This window comes from Mustelus asterias, chromosome 13 (assembly GCF_964213995.1).
Source record: "Mustelus asterias chromosome 13, sMusAst1.hap1.1, whole genome shotgun sequence".
NCBI classification, from domain to species: Eukaryota; Metazoa; Chordata; class Chondrichthyes; order Carcharhiniformes; family Triakidae; genus Mustelus; species Mustelus asterias.
The window spans coordinates 108,245,331-108,252,706 of NC_135813.1; positions in this window are offsets into that span (position 1 = coordinate 108,245,331).

The following is a 7,376-nucleotide window of genomic DNA, read 5'->3' on the forward strand; positions in this document are numbered from 1 at the left end:
GCTTTGAGGCAGCAGTGCTAACCACCGTGTCGCCCCCTTTGTCCTCCAGCCCAAAAACCTCACTTTTGATGTGCAGAGCAATGAGTTTCTTTTTATTCATTCAGGGGACATGGGGTCGTTGGCTGGCCAACATTTATTGCCCAACCCTAGTTGCCCTTGAGAAATTAGTGGTGAGCTATCTTCTTGAATCGCTGCAGTCCATGTGCTGTGGGTTGACCCACAATGCCATTAGGGAGGGAATTGCAGGATTTTGACCCAGCAACCCAGTCAGGATGGTGAGTGGCTTGGAGGAGTGTTTCCATGTATCTGCTGCCCTTGTCCTTCTAGATGGAAGTGGTTGTGGGTTTGGAAGGTGCTGTCTAAGGATCATTGGTGAATTGCTGCAGTGCATCTTGTAGATAGTACACACTGCTGCTACTGAGCGTTGGAGGGAGTGGATGTTTGTGGGTGTGCCAATCAAGCAAGCTGCTTGATTGAGTGGGGAGGATGGAGCATTGCAACAAAATAAAAACATCGTGGTTGCTGCCAGGAGCGCAGCCAAAACCTGCATGATGCACTGCTGGTAATCATAGATTAATGGAGTGAAAATCCTTGTAGTCTGAAGTCAATGAGATCTTAGAATTGGAGGAACACCACAATCTTCATGAAACCTGGAACTCCTTCCTCCTCCTTCTGAATGTTGTTGGGAAAAGCAACAAAACTGCTTCAGCCATCAAGGTGCCAGCCACCTGGTAAATGTAGCATGGAGCGCAGACAGACCTGACTGACACACACCAAATTTTAGGGCTGCACCTTGACTGTAACATGCAATGATGAATCCACTCTGGCAGTTGGTTTTAGGTCTTGTAGAATATGACAATGTTGCAGCCTCCCCAAAGAAGCATAGCCTCCTTATGTGCAGTTCCTTGGAGATGCAGGTATGTTGTCCAGCGACTATTGAATCTGATTGAAGGGTAAGGATTATGTCTTGTAGTTTAGGCTCCTTCCAATTGCAGCTCTGTTTTCTCCTTCCTTCTTCCTGCTACTTCTTTTACCAGATTGGGATTGACAATTCCTATGAAGAAATAAATGCAATACACGCATTAATAGTTTAGAATGTGGATCAGAAACTACAATCATCCAAGAGAATAATTCCCACAGTTTAATGTAAAAAAAACTTTACATGAGAGCATTTGATTATCCCTTGCATGGAGATGGAAATAGCCACCTCTGAATTTAAATGGAGTTCCTCTGGTTAATCTGGTACAATTTGTGCACAAGATCTGGCTCGATGTTATGGCTCAGGTAGGAACAAGCAAAGGCTCTGGGCCCTGACAATATTTTGACAATGATACTGAAGATGTGCTCCAAAATTGGACGTGTCCCAAGCCAAGTTGTTCCAGTACAGCTACAACACTGGCATCTACTTGGCAATGTGGAAAGTTTTCCCAGCTATGTCCTGCACACAAAACGCAGGACAAATCCAACACGGGCAATTACCGCCCCATCAGTCTATCCTTAATCATCAGTAAAGTGATGTCGAGCAACACTTGCTTAGCAATACCTTGCTCACTGACGGTCAGTTTTAGTTCCACCAGGGTCACACAGCTCCTGACCTCATTACACCCTTGGACAAAAGAGCTGAACTCTAGAGTTGAGGTGAGTGACATCAAGGCAGCATTTGACCAATTGTGGCATCAGGCAGCCCTAGCAAAACTGTAGTCCATGGGAATTGGGAGGGAAAACTGCACAAAGGAAGATGATTGTGGTTGTTGGAGGTCAATCATCTCAGCCCCAGGACATCACTGCAGGAGTTACCCTGGGTAGTGCCCTGGGCCCAACCACCTTCAGCTGCTTCATCAATGACCTTCCTTCCACCATAAGGTCAGGAGTGGAGGTGTTTACTGATGATAGCACATTCACAACTCCTCAGATACTGAAGTAGTCCATGCCCAAATGCAGTAAGACCTGGCCAGTTTCAAGGCATGGACTGACAATTGGCAAGTAACATTCACACTACACAAGTGCTAGGCAATGACCATCTCCAACAAGAGAGAATCTAACCATCACCCCTTGACATTCAATATTACTATCGCTGAATTCCCCCACTATCACCCTCCCAGGGGTTACCATTGACCATAAACTGAATTGGACTAGCTATTTAAATACTGTGGCTACAAGAGCAGGTAAGAAGCTATGAATCCTGTGATAAGTAACTCACCTTTTGACTCCCAAAGCCTGTCCACAATATACAATAAGAAGTCTCACAACACCAGGTTAAAGTCCAACAGGTTTATTTGGTAGCAAATACCATAAGCTTTCGGAGCGCTGCCCCTTCGTCAGATGGAGTGGATATCTGTTCTCCAACAGTGCACAGAGACACAGAAATCAAGTTACAGAATACTAATTAGAATGCAAATCTCTACAGCCAGCCAGGTCTTAAAGGTACGGATAATGTGGGTGGAGGAAACATTAAACACAGGTTAAAGAGATGTGTATTGTCTCCAGACAGAACAGCTAGTAAGATTCTGCAAGATCAGGGGGAAAGCTGTGGGGGTTACTGATAATGTGACATAAATCCAACATCCCGGTTTAGGCCGTCCTCATGTGTGCGGAACTTGGCTATCAGTTTCTGCTCAGTGACTCTGCGCTGTCGTGTGTTGTGAAGGCCGCCTTGGAGAACGCTTACCTGAAGATCCAAGGCTGAATGCCTGTGACTGCTGAAGTGCTCCCCCACAGGAAGAGAACAGTCTTGCCTGGTGATTGTCGAGCGGTGTTCATTCATCCGTTGTCGTAGTGTCTGCATGGTTTCCCCAATGTACCATGCCTCGAGACATCCTTTCCTGCAGCGTATCAGGTAGACAACGTTGGCCAAGTTGCAAGAGTATGTACCGTGTACCTGGTAGATGGTGTTCTCACGTGAGATGATGGCATCCGTGTCGATGATCCGGCACGTCTTGCAGAGGTTGCTGTGGCAGGGTTGTGTGGTGTCATGGTCACTGTTCTCCTGAAGGCTGGGTAGTTTGCTACGGACAATGGTCTGTTTGAGGTTGCGTGGTTGTTTGAAGGCAAGAAATGGGGGTGTGGGGATGGCCTTGGCGAGATGTTCGTCTTCATCAATGACATGTTGAAGGCTCCGGAGGAGATGCCGTAGCTTCTCCACTCCGGGGAAGTAGTGGACGACGAAGGGTACTCTGTCCACTGTGTCCCGTGTTTGTGTTCTGAGGAGGTTGGTGCGGTTTTTCGCTGTGGCGCGTCGGAACTGTTGATCGATGAGTCGAGCGCCATATCCTGTTCTTATGATATGGCGCTCGACTCAACTGCACGCAATACTCTAGCTGTGGCCTCAGCAAAACTTCACAAAATTCCAACATTATTTCCCTGCTTTTGTAATCTATGACTGGATTGATAAAGGCTAGTGTCCCATGTGTTTTTTCACCACCCTACTAACATGCCCTTCCGCCTTCAGAGATCTGTGGACAAACACGCCAAGGTCCCTTTGTTCCACAGAACTTCCACAGAAGTTGTTCCACAGAACTGATGGCATCTATCCTAGACTGCTCAGGGAGACAAGAGATGTAATTGCTGGGCCTCTGACGGAAATCTTTGTCTCTTCATTGGACACAGGTGAGGTCCCTGAGGATTGGAGGATAGCGAACGTGGTACCATTATTTAAGAAGGGTAGCAGGGATAACCTGGGTAATTTTAGGCCAATGAGCTTGACGTCTGTGGTAGGGAAGTTGTTGGAGAGGATTCTTAGAGACAGGATGTATGCGCATTTAGAACGGAACAATCTCATTAGTGACAGACAGCATGGTTTTGTAAGAGGGAGGTCGTGCCTTACAAACTTTTTGAGGAAGTGACAAAAATGGTTGACGAAGGAAGGGCCGTGGATGTCGTCTATATGGATTTCAGTAAGGCATTTGACAAAGTCCCTCATGGCAGGTTGGTTAAGAAGGTTAAGGCTCATGGGATACAAGGAGAGGTGGCTAGATGGGTAGAGAATTGGCTTGGCCACAGGAGACAGAGGGTAGCAGTCGAAGGGTCTTTTTCCGGTTGGAGGTCTGTGACCAGTGGTGTTCCGCAGGGCTCTGTACTGGGACCTCTGCTATTTGTGATATATATAAATGATTTGGAAGAAGGTGTAACTGGTGTTATCAGCAAGTTTGTGGATGACACGAAGTTGGCTGGACTTGCGGATAGCGATGAACATTGTCGGACAATACAGCAGGATATAGATAGGCTGGAAAATTGGGCGGAGAAATGGCAGATGAATTTAATCCAGATAAATGCGAAGTGATGCATTTTGGAAGAACTAATATAGGGGGGAGTTATACAATAAATGGCAGAGCCATCAAGAGTATAGAAACACAGAGGGACCTAGGTGTGCAAGTCCACAAATCCTTGAAGGTGGCAACACAGGTGGAAAAGGTGGTGAAGAAGGCATATGGTATGCTTGCCTTTATAGGATGGGGTATAGAGTATAAAAGCTGGAGTCTGATGTTGCAGCTGTATAGAACACTGGTTAGGCCACATTTGGAATACTGCGTCCAGTTCTGGTCGCCGCACTACCAGAAGGATGTGGAGGCTTTAGAGAGAGTGCAGAGAAGGTTTACCAGGATGTTGCCTGGTATGGAGGGTCTTAGCTATGAGGAGAGATTGGGTAAACTGGGCTTGTTCTCCCTGGAAAGACGGAGAATGAGGGGAGACCTAATAGAGGTGTACAAAATTATGAAGGGTATAGATAGGGTGAACAGTGGGAAGCTTTTTCCCAGGTCGGAGGTGACGTTCACGAGGGGTCACGGGCTCAAGGTGAGAGGGACGAGGTATAACTCAGATATCAGAGGGACGTTTTTTACACAGAGGGTGGTGGGGGCCTGGAATGCGCTGCCAAGTAGGGTGGTGGAGGCAGGCACGCTGGCATCATTTAAGACTTACCTGGATAGTCACATGAGCATTCTGGGAAGGGAGGGATACAAACGAAAGGTCTAGTTGGACCAATGAGCGGCACAGGCTTGGAGGGCCGAAGGGATTGTTTCCTGTGCTGTACTGTTCTTTGTTCCTAGTGTCCTGCCATTCATTGAATACTTCCTTGTCAAATTGCTCCTTCCAAAGTGTGTCACCTCACTTCAGGGTTAAATTCCATTTGCCTCTTATCTGCCATTTGACCATTTCATCTATCTTCTTGTAGCCCAAGACACTCCGCCTCACTGTTATCCACTCGACCAATCTTTGTGTCATCCACAAACCTACTAATCCTACCCCCCCACATAGTCATCTATATCGTTATATAAATGACGAATTATAGGGGACCCAACACAGATCCCTCTGTGATATGCCACTGGACACTGGCATCCAGTTACTAAAGCAGCCTTCTGTCATCACCCTCTGTCTCTTACAATTGAATCAATTTTGAATCCACTTTATCAAATTACCCTGTATCCCGTGTGCATTTACCTTCTTTGTTGTGGGCAAAGTTTTGGAAAGGATTATAAGAGATAGGATTTATAATCACCTAGAAAGGAATAATTTGATTAGGGATAGTCAGCACGGTTTTGTGAAGGGTGGGTCGTGCCTCACAAACCTTATTGAGTTCTTTGAGAAGGTGACCAAAGAGGTGGATGAGGGTAAAGCGGTTGATGTGGTGTATATGGATTCCAGCAAAGCGTTTGATAAGGTTCCCCATGGTAAGCTTTTGCAGAAAATACGGTCACATGGGATTGAGGGTGATTTAGTGGTTTGGATCAGGAATTGGCTAGCTGTAAGAAAACAGAGGGTGGTGGTTGATGGGAAATATTCATCCTGGAGTTCAGTTACTAGTGGTGTACCGCAAGGATCTGTTTTGGGGCCACTGCTGTTTGTCATTTTTATTAATGACTTGGATGAGGGCGTGGAAGGATGGATTAATAAATTTGCGGATGACACTAAAGTCGGTGGAGTTGTAGACAGTGCGGAGGGAAGTGGCAGGTTACAGAGGGACATAGATAAGCTGCAGAGCTGGGCTGAGAGGTGGCAAATGGAGTTTAATGCGGAAAAGTGTGAGGTGATTCACTTTGGAAGGAGTAAGAGGAATACAGAGTACTGGGCTAATGGTAAGATACTTGGTAGTGTGGATGAACAGAGGGATCTGGGTGTCCATGTGCATAGATCCCTGAAAGTTGGCACCCAGGTTGATAGGGTTGTTAAGAAGGCATACGGTGTGTTAGCTTTTATTGGTAGAGGGATTGAGTTTCGGAGCCAGGAGGTCATGCTGCAACTGTACAAAACTCTGGTGCGGCCGCATTTGGAGTATTGCGTACAGTTCTGGTCGCCGTATTATAGGAAAGATGTGGAAGTGTTGGAAAGGGTGCAGAGGAGATTTACCAGGATGTTGCCTGGTATGGTGGGAAAATCGTATGAGGAAAGGCTGAGGGGCTTGAGGTTGTTTTCGTTAGAGAGAAGAAGGTTAAGAGGTGACTTAATAGAGGCATACAAGATGATCAGAGGATTAGATAGTGTGGATAGTGAGAGCCTTTTTCCTCGGATGGTGTTGGCTAGCACGAGGGGACATAGCTTTAAATTGAGGAGTGATAGATATAGGACAGATGTTAGAGGTAGGTTCTTTACTCAGAGAGTAGTAAGGGCGTGGAATGCCCTGCCTGCAGCAGTGGTGGACTCGTCAACGTTGAGAGCGTTCAAGTGGTTAATGGATAAACATATGGATGATATTGGAATAGTGTAGATTAGAGGGGCTTTAGATTGGTACCACTGGTCGGCGCAACATCGAGGGCCGAAGGGCCTGTACTGCGCTGTAATGTTCTATGTTCTATGTTCTTACAAGTCTCTCATGTGGGGTCTTGTCAAAGGCTTTGCTGAAATCCATATAAACTGCATCAACTGCACTACCCTCATCTACACACCTGGTCACCTTTAATGGAGTCAGGAAAGATTTTTAGAGTTGTGGTTCACGGCACTTCAGAGAGGTGTTGTAAACCATTGTCTATGGAAACCTTTTGAAAGGCATGCTCAAAAGGTATTCCTCATGTCATTATAACAAGCTTTGCCCCTCCACCCATCCTCGTGCCTCCTATGCCCATTGACCCACTATACACCGCATAGAACCAGTGAATCCTATGCTGATGTGTAAAAAAAAGCTTTAAAAATGCTATTCATAATTTTCCACAATGTTCCACGAAGGGCAATACAAGTGACAAACATCCAGGCCCTTTAAAGTATCATTAGTGGAACCTGCAAACATTTGAAACTCTTAACCTAGTGTATATAAACATTGTACAATTGTAGCAGAAACTAGAAAGCCAAAGCTGTCAATCAAGCAATGTTTTCCTTGGGGCTCAGATGTTTCAACAGACTAATGGATTTCTGGCTCTCAGCTAAGCCTCATCAATATACTACAGTAG